Here is a 15,061-nt window from a genome sequence, read left to right on the forward strand (position 1 = left end):
AAAGTTTACATTAGGAATGATGAGAAGATGTATTTGAAAGGCTAATTTCGACCTAGCTTTTCCTTCAGTCTGTTTGCCTAGTCTTGTATTGCTTTCAATGTATTTAAATCCATAGATGCACCAATGCTTTTTAAAAGTAAAAGCAAAGCTTCTATAGCTGCTATCCACCCTCATACAGATGAGTTTATAAGCAGCAAAGGGAGTATCTTTTAAATATTAAGTTTACATTTTTAAAAATTCTGCTTATATGAATATATAAACTTTCTTTGATAGTATCTACCAACAAAGTTGTAATTATTCAAATGACTTTTCTTCTTTTTTTATTTATCCTTTGGCCATGCCACACTGCATATGGGAGCAGAATTCCCGGACCAGAAATCAAACCTGTGCCCCCTGCATTAGCAGCACGGAGTCTTAACCACTGGACCGCCAGGGAAGTCCCCTTTCATTATCTTTCATTAAGTTAAGAAAAAGAATAACAAGCTAAATTTGAATATAAACTTAGCTACTCATTTAAAATATACACATATAAGATTTTTAAATTAACATGTGCTCAATTCTACTCAAAATAACTATCTTCAGCATTATTAAATTGAAAATTTCTTATCAAAATAAAAAATAACAAAACATTTACAGATTCCTGCAGTCACATATTCCTTATCATATAGTATGTTTCATGTAAACAATAACATTAAAATTAGTTTGCCAAATATGTTTTTTTAATGGGATATATGAATGATACATTTAGGGCGTTGGGACATTTATCACAAGTAACATCAAATCAAGGCATCATTGTTCTCCTCCTCAGCCCTGCCTACATTTACTGGTTCCAACCAACCCTCATATGACATTTATTGAAGCTTAGTTTCTACCACTTGTTAGCACTTGATTATATACTATGACTGCTATTTGAATTCGTAATTTTTATTGCTTTTTCATGGAAATTATAAACTCAGAATAATAGTGAATGGACAACTGGAATACTTTAATTTACCTCTTAGACTCAAATCCTTGTTTATCTTGGACTTTACACTATATTAGATACTGCTGCTGCTGCTAAGTCACTTCAGTCGTGTTTGACTCTGTGCGACCCCATAGATGGCAGCCCACCAGGCTCCCCCGTCCCTGGGATTCTCCAGGCAAGTACACTGGAGTGGGTTGCCATTTCCTTCTCCAATGCATGAAAGTGAAAAGTGAAAGTGAAGTCCCTCAGTCGTGTCCGACTCTTAGCGACCCCATGGACTGCAGCCCACCAGGCTCCTCCGTCCATGGGATTTTCCAGGCAAGAGTACTGGAGTGGGTTGCCATTGCCTTCTCCGATATTAGATACTAGTTTGATACAAATTTTCTTAAAAGATAATAGTGCTACACCTCTTCATGGCATATATAGATACCTGTATAGTATATTATTTATTCATGGTCGTACCATAAGATGCAGGCTTCCCTGGTGGTAAAGAATCCACCTGCTAAGCAGGAGACATGGGTTCAGTCCCTGTGTTGGGAAGATCCCCTGGAGAAGGAAGTGCCAACCCAATAGTCCATGGGGTCTCATATAGTCAGACATGACTTAGTGATGAAACAACAAAAAACTACTACCATAAGACAGCCAAAAGAAGATCTTCTACAGGAGTAAAATGGTCAAAATGATAGACAAACAAGATAATGGGAGAAGTGATAATAGTTAAGTATAAGACTGAAAAGGCAGGTGTTAACCAGAAACAAACAAAAAACAATGAAAAGTGTGGACTTTGTAACTGATGAGGAGAAACACTTCGGCAAAAATAAAGGAGCAAAAGGAAGAGAAAGAACCAAAGATAAATCCAAACTGCCACATGTGTCGATTCTGATGAATCCCAAAGTATTTGCAAAATTGGATTTTAAAAGGTTGTGTGCATGTCTGTATTTATAAAAATGTAGACAAGAATGGTCTTCACATATTATGTTTTTTTTCTTTTTTATTTATTTTTTTTAAATTTTAATATCTTTAATTCTTACATGCGTTCCCAATATGTTTTAATGGTTTAAGGGTGTGGTAAAACAAAATAATAAAATACTGAGCATCTTTACTGACCATGAACTCCATTTTTAGAAAAAAAGCTGTGTCTGATGAAATTAGAAATAATAATGAGTTTGTTCATGCAGTGTACAATTTTTATTAATTCTTATTATATCTTCTTATATCCAGCACCAATTAGAACATACTGACCATAGGAAACACTTTAAAATATTTAGCTAAAATTAAAATGTCCTTACCAAATGAAATCATGATAGAGTCATAAGAATTATGGATAATGTACTGTGGCAATGGGTAAGGGATAGATGACAAGGGACTCAACTGTAAAATATAAACATCTAAGCCCTGTTAATAAATTAGTTATTTAATATCATACACATAATTTATAGTACAAGTGAAGGTATCAGTAGTATTCTCAGAGGATATTTATGCTGATTATATTGGAAGGTTTCAGTATTTCTCTAAAAGTATATCTTCATGAAAGAATTGAAATGGGTAATAGAGAGGGTATTATTATTTATTTTTATCATTAATTCAAACAACACCATCCTAGGTACTGAGGATACAGAATAAGATACAGTTTCTATCATGGAAATCACATCCAGAAAGAATGACAAAACTGTAAATAATTACAACATAGTATCATAGGTACCATAAGAGAGGTAGGCTCAGAATGCTTTGGCAGAACAGGTGAAAGGGTACCTTGCCCTGTCTGTGAGATTAGGGAAGGCTTCCCAGAGGAGATGGTTTGGAGCTAAGTGCCATTGGAATTGGCAATTAAAGAATCCATGATGACTTTAATGAGAGCAGTTTCTACTGTAATGAGAGAAAAATCCAAATGGCAGTGAATTAAAATGTGAATGAAAAATGTAGAAATGGACAGTGAATATAGACTACTTTTGCCAGGATTACCTCCTAACTCTTCTTACTTACTACCTCTGAAAAGATTCAATAAGGAATTTCACATTGCATAGCACAATTAAGTGCTAATGATATAATGGATTTTTTCTGTGTTAGTAAATAAATTCCATTCCACATGTACAAGCTCAAGCATCAGTCCTTCTGGCAAGAGTCTTAGCACTGAAGGAGGGTCATATCTATACCTTTGTATTATGAATGCCTTTGATCCCTAATTCTATTCCTGTTTTCTTTTCAGGAACTTCACAGTCTTATTTGCAAAGTGTTCCCGGATGAAACTTTTTCTTTCTTTCCTCTCTTCCATCTTTCATATAATTTCTCTGTATACCTCTAACCATATATCCTCAAGCAGTTCAAATATTTTACTGTCTATACAGTATCTTTCTAACACCAAATATTACCTACTGAATAAACTCCAAATTCTTTAGAGCATTCAAGGCCCTCCAGGCTTTTTTTGCCAGCCTACTTTCTCAACTTTTTATTCTCGTAGCTTCCTCTCTCAAGCTTCAACTTCACCCTGCTCTCTATGCACTCTGAACTTTCTGTCTTCCATTTCCTGACACTGTTACTTCCACCCGGAACTACCCTCTCCCTGAAATCTATCTAAATATTGTCTGACACTTATGGTCTGGGTTGTCATATTCCATGTAAAAGCCTTTCTTAAAATTTTCCCAAATATAGATTTTCTTCTCAACTCTTATATTTATATGTGCCTCTCTATGCCTTTCATTCATTCAACAAACCTTTATTCAGCATCCATCTACTGTGTGCTAGGAACTGAAGTTGTCATTTTCTACCGTTTTTTCCCATGGTGGAGAAACTGTTTTATCTCATCACTCCTATCAGACTATACATCCTTTGAGACCAAAAACCATCTGAAATAGCTCTATAACTATTACAATGTTTTACATGTAGCAGTTATTCAACAAAAATTAATTATTAACCTCAGAGACTCACCCCCTGAAATTCAGTTAGACAAAGACAGCACCCAAATATTTTATCCTCCCTATCATGAAATTCCATCCTACCATTATCTGCAAGAACACTTTGTCACTTCCTCAGTTTAACCACGTTAAATAGCATTTTTTAAAAATGGTATTTGATTTCCTTGTATTTATTCTCTTAAACTCTTCCCTATCTTCAGCTCCATCCATTCCACTGAAAGAGTCCACAAGTAATAGTATTAATTAAATCCTTCCACTTTATCTATATCACTACCTCATTTAGGTGGTGACCATACTACAACTTCCTTAAAAGGATCATTCAACACCAGTCATTTCCTCCTTTCAGTCCATCCTACATGACTTAGCTTATATAAACTCAGATTATATGCCTTTTCATATCTTTCCTGTTTCTGTAGACATTATAAAACTGCTTAATACTAATACACTTCCATTTCTTCCGTAATGTTTCATCTTCTGGCTATTTGCCAACCGTCTTTAGCTTAAAATGTCCTTCACCTCTGGAATATTCTACCTCTTCACTTCCACCACCAACACGATTTACTATCACTCCAGCTATCTGCAATCAAGCTTAAAATTCATTTTCAAGGGAATTTTTTGGATTAACCTAGATTCGTGTATTACTGTACTTATTTTCTATATATTGTTCAACTACTGTATTGCTTTAAATCAGTTATGTATTTATCTAACTTTCCTCTCCATGAGTGTCCTCTGTTAAGGACATTATGTTATTCAAAGTGTAAATTAAACTCCAGTACGAATCCTGTACACTGATCTGAATTTTAAGTGTGAAGGCTTGCTCTTCATGATGATGTTAATCTGTAGCTCTCTGCCCTTTAGGTAAAACAAACATACTAGATTAAATAATATCAAGATATTCAATTCTTCTAGAATTACCATAGATGATCTTTTTTGTCTAAACAACCAAAATTTACAGAACAATAATGCTACCATAATGTGACCTCAAATATACGTCAATCCACAAATTATGAGTAAGAGGATGCATATGAGCCTTGAACACAAGATAATTAAGAGGGTCTCCTAAGACTCACCAAGACTTGATCGTTAGGGACCAAGGTTTAGAATATAATTAGGAAACGTGTCTCACTTCTGGCTGTAACAGAGTTGATAGAATGAGATCAATTCACTCACAGAGAATAACTACAAAACTTGGACAAAATGCAAAGTCAAACAAAACAAAATCTGAAGGCACTGAAGCGCAACCAGTGCAGCGGTACCCGAGGGGCCAGGGTCCTGGAGAGAAGGAAAATACACCGAGGTGAGCCCTGGCTTCGCAGCTGTGTTTTTCCCTCAGGGTGTTTGCCTAGTCAAGGTTTGGGACATAGAAGTATAACAAAAGCAGCTTCTCCAGTTTGTGGCCGTTTGAGCTGGAGAAACAAAAATGGAGTTTAGAACTAATTAAACAGCTATGCTATGAGGAGCCAAGATTAGGAGAAGAGAGCTACAGACTGGAGACCAACGTGCTGGGTACAATTTTTCCCTAAAGGCATTTTCTGATTTCTAAGAGGCTTAAATTCAGGACAAAACACAGAGAAACCAAGTTTTAAAAAATTGCTAAGAAGATTAAAAAAATAACTAAGGAGAATTGGTCCTGTGATGCTAAGGAGACAAAAATTGGGGTGAAGTCTCACCAAAGAGGAGGAAAGACTCAGCTTTTAACTTAGACTCTGGGAAAGTTCTGCCATAGAAGTAAGGGTAAAGGGTAAATAGACCAGCTTCAACTGTTTATCAGGTTGATCCACCCAAACTCACTCACACCTAAGATGGTCCTGCCAACACTGAAGTAGAATTTGGGAACTTCCCTGTGCTCTAGACCCTGCACTGAATAGGAGGCAGAGACTGTCCACCACTGGAACAGGTGCATACAGCCTGCCTAAGCCTGAGACGGGAGCTGGAGAGCTGAGCAACCTTCCCTGCCCCAGTGAAACTTGCATCTAGTAACAGGTAATAGCCACGTGAAAGTCTCTCAGTCGTGTCCGACTCTTTGCAATCCCATGGACTATACAGCCCATGGAATTCTCCAGGCCAGAATATTGGAGTGGGTAGCCTTTCTCTTCTCCAGGGGATCTTCCCAACCCAAGGCTCGAACCCAGGTCTCCTGCATTACAGGCGGATTCTTTACCAGCTGAGCCACAAGGGAAGCCCTGTACTGCTTCATATAATAGCCATGTACTGGTGGGGGGAACAAAAACGTGGAAAGAGACAGTCTCAATGTTGCAGGCCTAGAGAACCTGCTGGAATCTGAGGGTGGAGCAGGGAAACAGAAAACAACCCTCCAGTTCTCCAGGCCTTACACTAAACCCAGAATAGTGGAAATCCAGCTCACTATTCAGGGAACTTCAAATCTGTGGTATGTTACAGGAAACTATAGCAACCACAAAACCAAACTCATTTCAAATGTTAACAGATGTCCTTTAGTGAATGAAGTATTCTTGTCTTGGGCATTTACCTCAGTTCTATGTTATTTTATACACCATGGGTAGCATGTGCACGCTCAGTCATGTCTGACTCATTGTGACCCCATGGATTATAGCCCGCCAGGCTCCTCTGTCCTTGGGATTTTCCAGGCAAAAATACTGGAGCAGGTTGCCATTTCTTCCTCCAGGGGATCTTCCCAATTCAGGGGTGGAACCTCCATCTCCTGTTTCCCACATTGACAGGTGGATTCTTTACCACTGAGCCACCTGGGAAGACTTGACACACAATATCTGGCACTTAATTTTTTAAAAATACAAGACACACTAAAAAGAAAGAAGAGCCATGTGAAAATATAAAATAGCTGATAGAACCAGACCTAGCGATGACCCAGATGTTGAAAGTATCAGAAACTTTTAAAAAGAGGGAAAAAAAGAATAAAAGTACATATTATTTTCAAAATGGCAACAATAAGAGAGAACTTCTCCAAGAAACAGAATCCAAAATAAAATGAAGTAGTATCTTTAAAGAGCTGAAAGTCAAAAAAAACAACAAAAAACACCTACAATTAATTGCTCCTCAAAAAATCAGAGAATGTTACAAGCAGAACACTAATTTAAAAAAATCTTTAATGGAGTTGATTAGGCAAGTGAAAAGTGATCACAGATGGAATCACAGTAACACTGGGAAGAATGCAAGCACCTGGAAGGGTAAACGTGTGTGATAAGATAAATGAATGCTAGCTATTTAAGAAATAAGAGCATGCATGTAATATAAAGTTTATTTTGTTTAAAAGAAACAATTCTACTGTAATTGACAGTCTAATGATCACAGCTAAATAAATAAAGCACAAATTTGAGGGACATGTTTACCCAAATGTTCATCTAGTCCACCCCTGAATGTTCAACGTTGAGAAGCTCACTATTTCCTGAGGTAGCCTATTCTGTCACCATGCTACACATGTTTTTATATTGAGCTATAATCTGTAATTCTCCCAGATTTCCACCTTCTGTCTCTAATTTTGCCTTCTAGAATCATATGCAATACATATTCTAATTTCTTTCACACATGCTTGAAATAACTAAATTATCCTCCAATGTAACAGAAAAGCTTTATTCTGTGGTCAGACAGCCCCAATCCAACATTCCTTCACAAGGCATGGTCCAGTACCCATCTAACCCAGAATCTTTTAACTGCATCTCACTTTTAAAATATTTCTCAAAGAACAGATCTGGAATGATTCTGTGGAGACTAGAGCATTCTCGCCGTCCCTATTCCCTGTGTACACCAATGGCATTTATCTTTCATAAGGGGCAGGGGGGAGGGGAATCATGCTACTTATTCATATGTAATTCCTGATTTAACCTCTGAAAACTCTGGCCTCAAGAGGCAGAGTTCACTGAAAGGTGTTCACTGAAAGGTATTGCTCAGGAATATTAGGCTAGAAACGGTATACAGGCAAAGAGACTCAGAGGCTATTTCAACAGGTAGTAGACACTAGTATGAAAGTTGTGACCTTTAGAATGTTAAGAAATAAACGATTGGAGGATGGGGGTTATTGAAAGAGCATATTAATTAAGTAATGTATAGGCCAAAAGAGGGATGAGTCAAAGACTATGAATTTTCAAGCCTGTGACAAAGAGAATGAGAGAAATATGGATATCAAGAGGCATGCCTTGGTACTGAAACAATTGTGTTGCTCTCATTTAAATGTATTAAATATTCATGGAAATACCTCGTAACTGGTGTTGATATAAGATGGGAGATTTTGTTGGGGACAGATATGGAGTTTTAGCTTGGTACAGGGATATACCTATAGTTGAACAAGTTCAGTTTCTTGCTTGTTGCCAGCAAGGGCTGTGTGATATTTCAGTAAGAGAGCTGTTAGAAAGGACTTAGAGTACTGGGGCTTCTGCTAGGTGGTTTAAGGGAGAGTTCAAGAAAGTGGGACGTCAGGCTGTGAAGTGGGATGCTGTCAGGCTCTGAAGATAATTCTACGGTTAAGTAAGTTAAGAAATCTTGGGACTTCCCTGGTGGTCCGATGGTTAAGACTTCACTTTCCGATGCAGGGTATATAGGTTTGATCCCCACTCAGGGAGTTAAGGTCCCACATGCCTTGGGGCCATCAATCAAAACATAAAAGAGAAGCAGTATTGTAACAAATTCAGTAAAGACTTAAAAAAAGAAAAAAATCTTACCTAGAAGGAGGAAAGACTAAAAGTCAAGCTGTACTTTATAAAGAGGCAGCAGTTACCAATCCTAACTCACGTGGAAGGAATGTTTGCCATTTTTGTGATTTGCAGTGACTTTGTTTATATCTGTGCTTAGAAAAAGTTATAAAGTTGTCTTTTTTTTGCCTCACTTTTTCTATAGTTATAAGGTGGCCTTGTCTCCTGTTGATGTTCAGTAAAGTGGTTGATGTTTGACAGGAGAGCACCTAGGTCTATCTGTGAGTGCCAGACCAACTCCTAAGAACATCCTAGGCTACTTGGAAGTGTCAAGCCAGTTTCCAAACATGAGGGGCTGTTTTGCTGTCTCAGGCTGACATACTCAGCCTCGGGGAACTATGGTGAAGGTTTGAGTAGACAGGGAAGACAGCTGTAGAAACAGAAGGGCAGCTGAGAAGAAATAGGCATTAAGGATAGATTGGTGCCAGGGGATCTCTGGAAGGAGAGCGTTCAACGCTGCTAAGAATATTCAGAACTCTTGAGGCTTTTGAGACTTAGCAAAAGAAATAGAGTAAAAACAGAATTGAGCAAGCCACCGCTGATGGTCTTCAAGAAGGAAGTTTAAGGGACAACAGATCGCATTGCAAGGCTGTGGATAGAGACTGTGGGTGATGGCCACTCACTTGAAAAGTTTGGCAGTGAGAAAGCAAGGGAATGTTCACTAGAGGATTTTGAAAAACCAACTGGAGTCCCCCCTCCCCCCCAAAAATAGAAATACATGTTCAAGGCTGAGAAGAAGACTCCCTGGACATAGAAACGGGAAAAAAAATCCAGTGCCAGTAAAAACAGAAAAGACAGTCTAGGACTAAGAACTTCAAGGAAAGTGTTTGCTCTGGAGGGGAGGCAGGACTCCTCCTCCGGGACCCAGCAGAGACTGTGTTGGTAGAGAAACAGAAAGGCTGAGCTAGAATATAGGGTAGATGAAGGAATGGATGACAGGCAAAATTATCTTTGTTGGTTTTTTTTTTTTTTTTCCTTTTCAGTGAAATTAGAAATAAGATCATCTGCCAGGGGTTTGGAGAAAAGAAGATGAAAAATTTGGAGAAGATTTGAGTCATCTGCTAAGAAGTTGTTTAGTGACTCAACAAAAGATGCTGTTTTCTATTGCCATCCATTTTACTACAGAAAATGCAACTGTTGCTGTGTATCGTGAAGTGATAGAGGATTTAGAAGTAACAGCCCTTTTATTCCCTAAAAAAAAAAAAAAAAAGAATGGGTTAGCATCTTTTTATAAAAGATGTACAAGGTACAACAAACCTCTTTCACAGGAGACCCATATTAGATTAAATATTATTTGACACAAATAATTTGTTACTTTTAATTTTGGTTTTTGGACTGTAGCTCCCAAGGGGGGATAATCTTGCTGTTTTCGAAAGCTAAATAGAACATCAACCAGAGATGACCATCATCCAGAAGGATGAATTCTATAGTATCTAGAGCAAAGAAAATCAACATTTGCACTTATAAATGGTCCCTCTACTCCCTCTTGAATTCTCTGATTATGTGTGTCTAAATAGCTAGATGTTTTGCTCACTCCCAGTATTGGGTGCGACTGAGAGATGACTTACTCAGAGGCAGTGGCAGCAGCATCAGTTTCTATGCTTGAAGGAGCCTGTGCTCTTGTGAGCATCAAAAGGAGATGAAGCCTGATTAACCATTTTGAAATCTATCGGATGAGAAGAAGTCCTTACAAAACAACTTTTATACGCTTTAATTAAAAACGTGTTCCGGCAGCTCAGAGCTGAATGGGCTTCAGGGGGAGCAGGGCTGAGCCCGTTGCTATGACGACACAAAATCTTTTCAGGCCTGGCCCTTCCTCAGCACACACTCTCTGGCTCTCTCCAGCCATTAATTTGCCTCCATATCATCTCTTATTCCTTTGGTCTCTTGGTCTGTGAGTCTATAGCAGCCCCAATACTTTGCTTTTTCAGCTGTGGACCCTCTCCCTTCCTCCCTTTCCCTTATCTTTTCTTCCTCACACATTTCTGACACTCTATTTTCTTGTTTCTCTTGAGAACATGTTTAACTCCTGAACTGCAAACATTAAGAAAAAAAAAAAATTTGTTTCTTTGATCCCAGCATGGTAGTCATGTTTATTACCCTTCATGAGGAATCCATTCTGGGGGGTTTTGAGTATAGTCAAGAAGGATTTCACTATGTTCTACTTTTTTTTTTTTTTTTTTTAAATTTTTCAGGTTGGACATTGGCTACTATATCATGCTTTCTGTTGCTGAAGATAAGGCTAAAAGAAAAAGGTCTATGTTACTCTGTTAATTTCTGCTTATTATTAAAATCTAAGGTGGTTTCACAAACCACATCATCTGATAACAATTCTAAGTGAATGTGAGATTTTAAATATATCCTGAAAAAAAGGCAGATCCCACTTCATTTAAGAAGGCTATTTAAATATTTTTAAGATTATACCAAATACAGAGATTTAAATAAAACCCAACACTGTAACTTGTTATACCATATGAAACAAGAATTGGGTAGAACTTGTCCATCTCAAAACAGAACAGACAACTTGGGAGAAGCTGATATCATTGGAATTGTGCATTCAATACATTTATAAGATAGTAATATTATTATACAACTTCTTACTGTTACTCTTTGAGTCATCACAGGCCTTACAACCTTTCACTTTTATTATAATTCCAATTTTCCCTTTCACCTATTTTATTTTATACGATGATGGAGGTGAGCAGAATGTAGTAGAAATCATTTTTCCTTTCTCATTTTTTTCCTCCCTACTTAACCTTCAATCTATTCTTACTATGATTATACTTCCAAAGTAAATTATCGGTCAAATTCCAAAAAGCATCTCCTTTCTAATTGCCTGACTCAGTAGAGATGTTGTAACTTGACAGACAGGTGTAGTCTGGAGTGTTAATTCTTGGCAAAGCATGGTGCAGTGGTCACTGTAGAGAAAGTGGTGAATCCTTCAGAGCCTTGGGAACCTAAAATCCGGATTCTCTGAAAGTGAAATTTAAAAGTTTAACTTCTCTTTAGAAGTTTAATAATGAACTTCCTCAGTGTCTTTATTAAAGAAAACTCTGACATAATATATCCCTGGTAGGTCACATATAAATCTGTGTAGCACAGATTAACAAATACTCTAAACTCTCTCTAGTCTGAGGAACAGTATTTCTTTTAAATGAACCAAACTCCAGATTGGTTTCTTGATTTTGTTCTTATAAATTAAGAACTCAACACGTTTTGAGAAACTGAAGTTCTTTTACCTCTTACAATTTGTTGTTGCTTAGTTGCTAAGTCGTGTCCAACTCTTTTGCAACCCCATGGACTGTAGCCCGCCAGGCTCCTCTGTCCATGGGATTTCCCAGGCAAGAACACTGGAATGGGCTGCTGTTTCCTTCTCCAGCGATACTGCTGACCCAGGGACTGAATCCATGCCTCCTGCATTGGCAGATTCTCTACCACTGAGCCACCAGGAAGCCTACTTCTTACAATAGTCACACATAAAGATGAAGAAGCTGCGTGATTTGGGTGGCATTCACAAATGGACCAAGTTTCCTGTTTATAATGCCAGTATAATTAAAAGGAATTGCTGAGGTTTAACTTTATTTTTCCCCTTTCAGTATTAAGAATAGAAAGTCAAATGCTTATACTTGTTAAAGGTGCTTTCCCACCTGGGACACTTCATTTGGACCAATCTCAGGCGAGAATTAGAGAAAGTAAATATGTATAGATTGGTTACATAAACAGAGACATAAACATCCAAGTATCTGAAACAGGTTTAAGGCTGAATGAAAATGGATCTTCCAAGAAGCTCGTTTAAAATGTAAGTCGAAAATATCGGAGAAAATATTCTGTTGGCAAGATGTCTCGAGTTGAAATATAGTGCTTCTCCAGTACACTGATAAACTCAAGAAGTGGGAGTTCTTCAGTTCTTGACATTTAAATCTATTCTGGACTTGATTTGGGAAAACTCTGAGGGGAGTAAACTCACAGGTGTGTAAAATAGAAAACATAGTAAATCCATCTTTCCTATTACCATATACTAGAGTCCTAGGCAGTGAATCTCTGGGCTTAAAATATGCTCTGGGGTTGCACTTTAGGTAACATTGAATTCTCACTTCTACTGAAATGCTTTACATTTCCTTCCCTCCTAATTTTGCTTCATGATCGAAGATATTTACATGAAAATCATGATATTTTTTATTAGTAATTCATCCATCCTATGGCACCCTGCTCACCTGAAGTCACATAATTGTTTATATGTTGGAATTAAAGCTTTTTTGGTGGTTATTTTGAATACATTGTTACTCACAGAATAGTTCTTACATTCAGTCCAGAATGTGGTTACTCTGAAGTCCTCAAAATGTTGTAAAAATTAATTCCCAGATAGCTATACCTACATATAACTTATTCTGGTCATGCATGCTATGTTAAACTCTTACTCAAATTATTAATCTGTAAAATCTAAGTCACTGCCATCTTTACCCAGTATAAATGCCTTTCTCTCCCCAGTATTTCTAAACACGTGATAATGAACAAAGGAAGCACAGCAGTCCGCCAGGTGTGGAATAGTATGTCACATTGAGGACGAAGATGAAACTGCTACTTGATGTTACAAAAGAGATTTTATAAAAGGTGACTTAACACCACACTGTAAATGTCTAGGTCACCAAGATTCAGATCCATTCTTTAATAAGTTAATAAAATGTGGAGTAGGGTGCAGGGGAGAAGTCATTCATTCCTTGACAATTTGTAATACAGATTTGGAGTTTGATAACTCATCTAAAGATTAGTGTTACCCATAGACTTCTTTATTAGAGATTCAGAATATCTGCAAGTCAATGTTTTACATCCTTTTTGATGTAAATGAAAACCATAAAGTCTTCATAAAAGTAAGTACATGTTTTAATGTAAGCTGTATTCAGGATGTTACTGTGTAAGACAAAAAGAGGAGAGAAAAAAACAGAAGAAAATGAAGGAAGAACTGAGGTCTTCTCCTTAACATTACCTATCACAATAGATTTTTCTCCTCCACCTCCCCTAGATTCCTAGGCCTAAAAACTGGGGGAAGTGGTCCAAGTTTCTTGGGATAAATGTGTAGTTTTCACCGCTTAATGCTGAAGGGAATAAATAACAAAATTCCTGTATCTCTGTTGATGTATGGCAGAAACCAATGAATATTGTAAAGCAATCAACTTTCAATTAAAACTAATTTTTTTAAAAAAAGCTAAAAAATACCCTGTATCTCATGATGAGAATAATACCTAGCTGAAAGTCTTACATCTGAAATGCTTTTCTTGGTTTGCCCCCAAATCAACAGATCACTTAATTTATTGCTTTCATGCTTAAGGGACAGTCATAGGAACGGAAGGATCTTCTGTATGCTCTTCTAAATCCGCATATCTAATTGTGTGTGTCTCCACACACACATCCTATATCTGGCATATCTATCTACCTATCGATATCTATTATTCTAGTTGCTTAGTCCAACTCTGCAAACCCAGGGACTGTACCCACCAGGCTCCTCTGTCCATGAAATTCTCCAGGCAAGAATACTGGAGTGGGTAGCCATTCCCTTTTCCAGGGGATCTTCCAGACCCAGGGATTGAACCTGGTTCTCCTGCATTGTAGATGGATACTTTATGGGTCTGAGCCACCAGAGAAACCTATAGTATATGTGTGCTGGCTCTAATGCCCTGAAGAGAAAAGTGAAGAGTCAAAGCTTCAAGATTGGAATAGCCATGACTAATTGGCGAGGGATGACTAACCCTAACCCATGGTTACTACCATAGAGCATTTTATGTATTCTCACACACACACAAAAGAAGTTTCAATTTTCTTTATTATTATTCGTTATCTGATTGAAATAAAACTGCAACACATATTGTCCACAATAATGAGTGACGGGGGAAATAGGGTTGCATAGAAAGTACGCCTAGCAATGAGATGACTCAAATTTTAGACACAGAAGTCTTCTTTGATCCTGATTCTTAGGGAACTGCATACGCGCACACGCACGCACACACACCTGAAATCAAGGTACCTAACAGTACCCGTTTTAGCCCCTGGTTTCACCTGCGTCCACTCAGGACCGCAGGTCCTGGAGGCGACTGAAAAGGCAAAGATGGCAGTGGAAGCCGGGAGGAGGCGCTCGCGTGGAGGTCGGGGTCCGGGCAGTGTCCACCCGCCCGGAAGCGAAGGTACAGCACCTCACGTCCGGGGCTGTGGCCTGGCGCCTGGGTACCGGACGTGGTGTCCGGCCGTCGGGGCTCAGGCTCCTGGCGCCGTTCTGCGATTAATGCAGGTGGCTGCTGTGAAAGCCTGAGAGCAGCGGGCTCCAGGACAGGGGCTATTTAAAGCCGGGTATATCAGTGCTGCGTTGCGAGTATAGCTGGCTTGGAGCCCAGGACGCCGAGGGGTCGGGCTGCGCCGCCAGGATGCTGAGAGCCCTTCGCGCTCAGCCGTGGGCGCAGGGAGTCCTTTCTGGCGGGCGCGCGGGGGCCCCCGCTACTTCACAGCTGGAGGCC

At 38.5% G+C, this 15,061-nt stretch overlaps 1 protein-coding gene across 8 annotated transcripts in view; it reads left to right on the top strand.

Moving 5' to 3' along the window:
* Positions 1-13,769, top strand: part of MIPOL1 (mirror-image polydactyly 1) — a 353,644-nt gene extending 339,875 nt beyond the window's left edge. For 2 of the 8 annotated variants that reach the window (XR_009597112.1, XR_006056868.2), the window contains exons 16-18: positions 362-1,139; positions 5,729-5,859; positions 9,542-13,769. The gene's annotated coding sequence lies outside the window, so the exon portion shown is untranslated. Of the gene's footprint in view, positions 1-361; positions 6,825-9,541 lie in introns of those variants that run through there. The other 6 variants (XR_009597113.1, XR_009597111.1, XR_009597109.1 and 3 more) reach the window with 4 other exon arrangements.
* The last annotated feature ends 1,292 nt before the right edge of the window (positions 13,770-15,061 follow it).

The sequence above is a fragment of the Ovis aries genome, chromosome 18 (genome assembly GCF_016772045.2).
Source record: "Ovis aries strain OAR_USU_Benz2616 breed Rambouillet chromosome 18, ARS-UI_Ramb_v3.0, whole genome shotgun sequence".
Taxonomy (NCBI): Eukaryota; Metazoa; Chordata; class Mammalia; order Artiodactyla; family Bovidae; genus Ovis; species Ovis aries.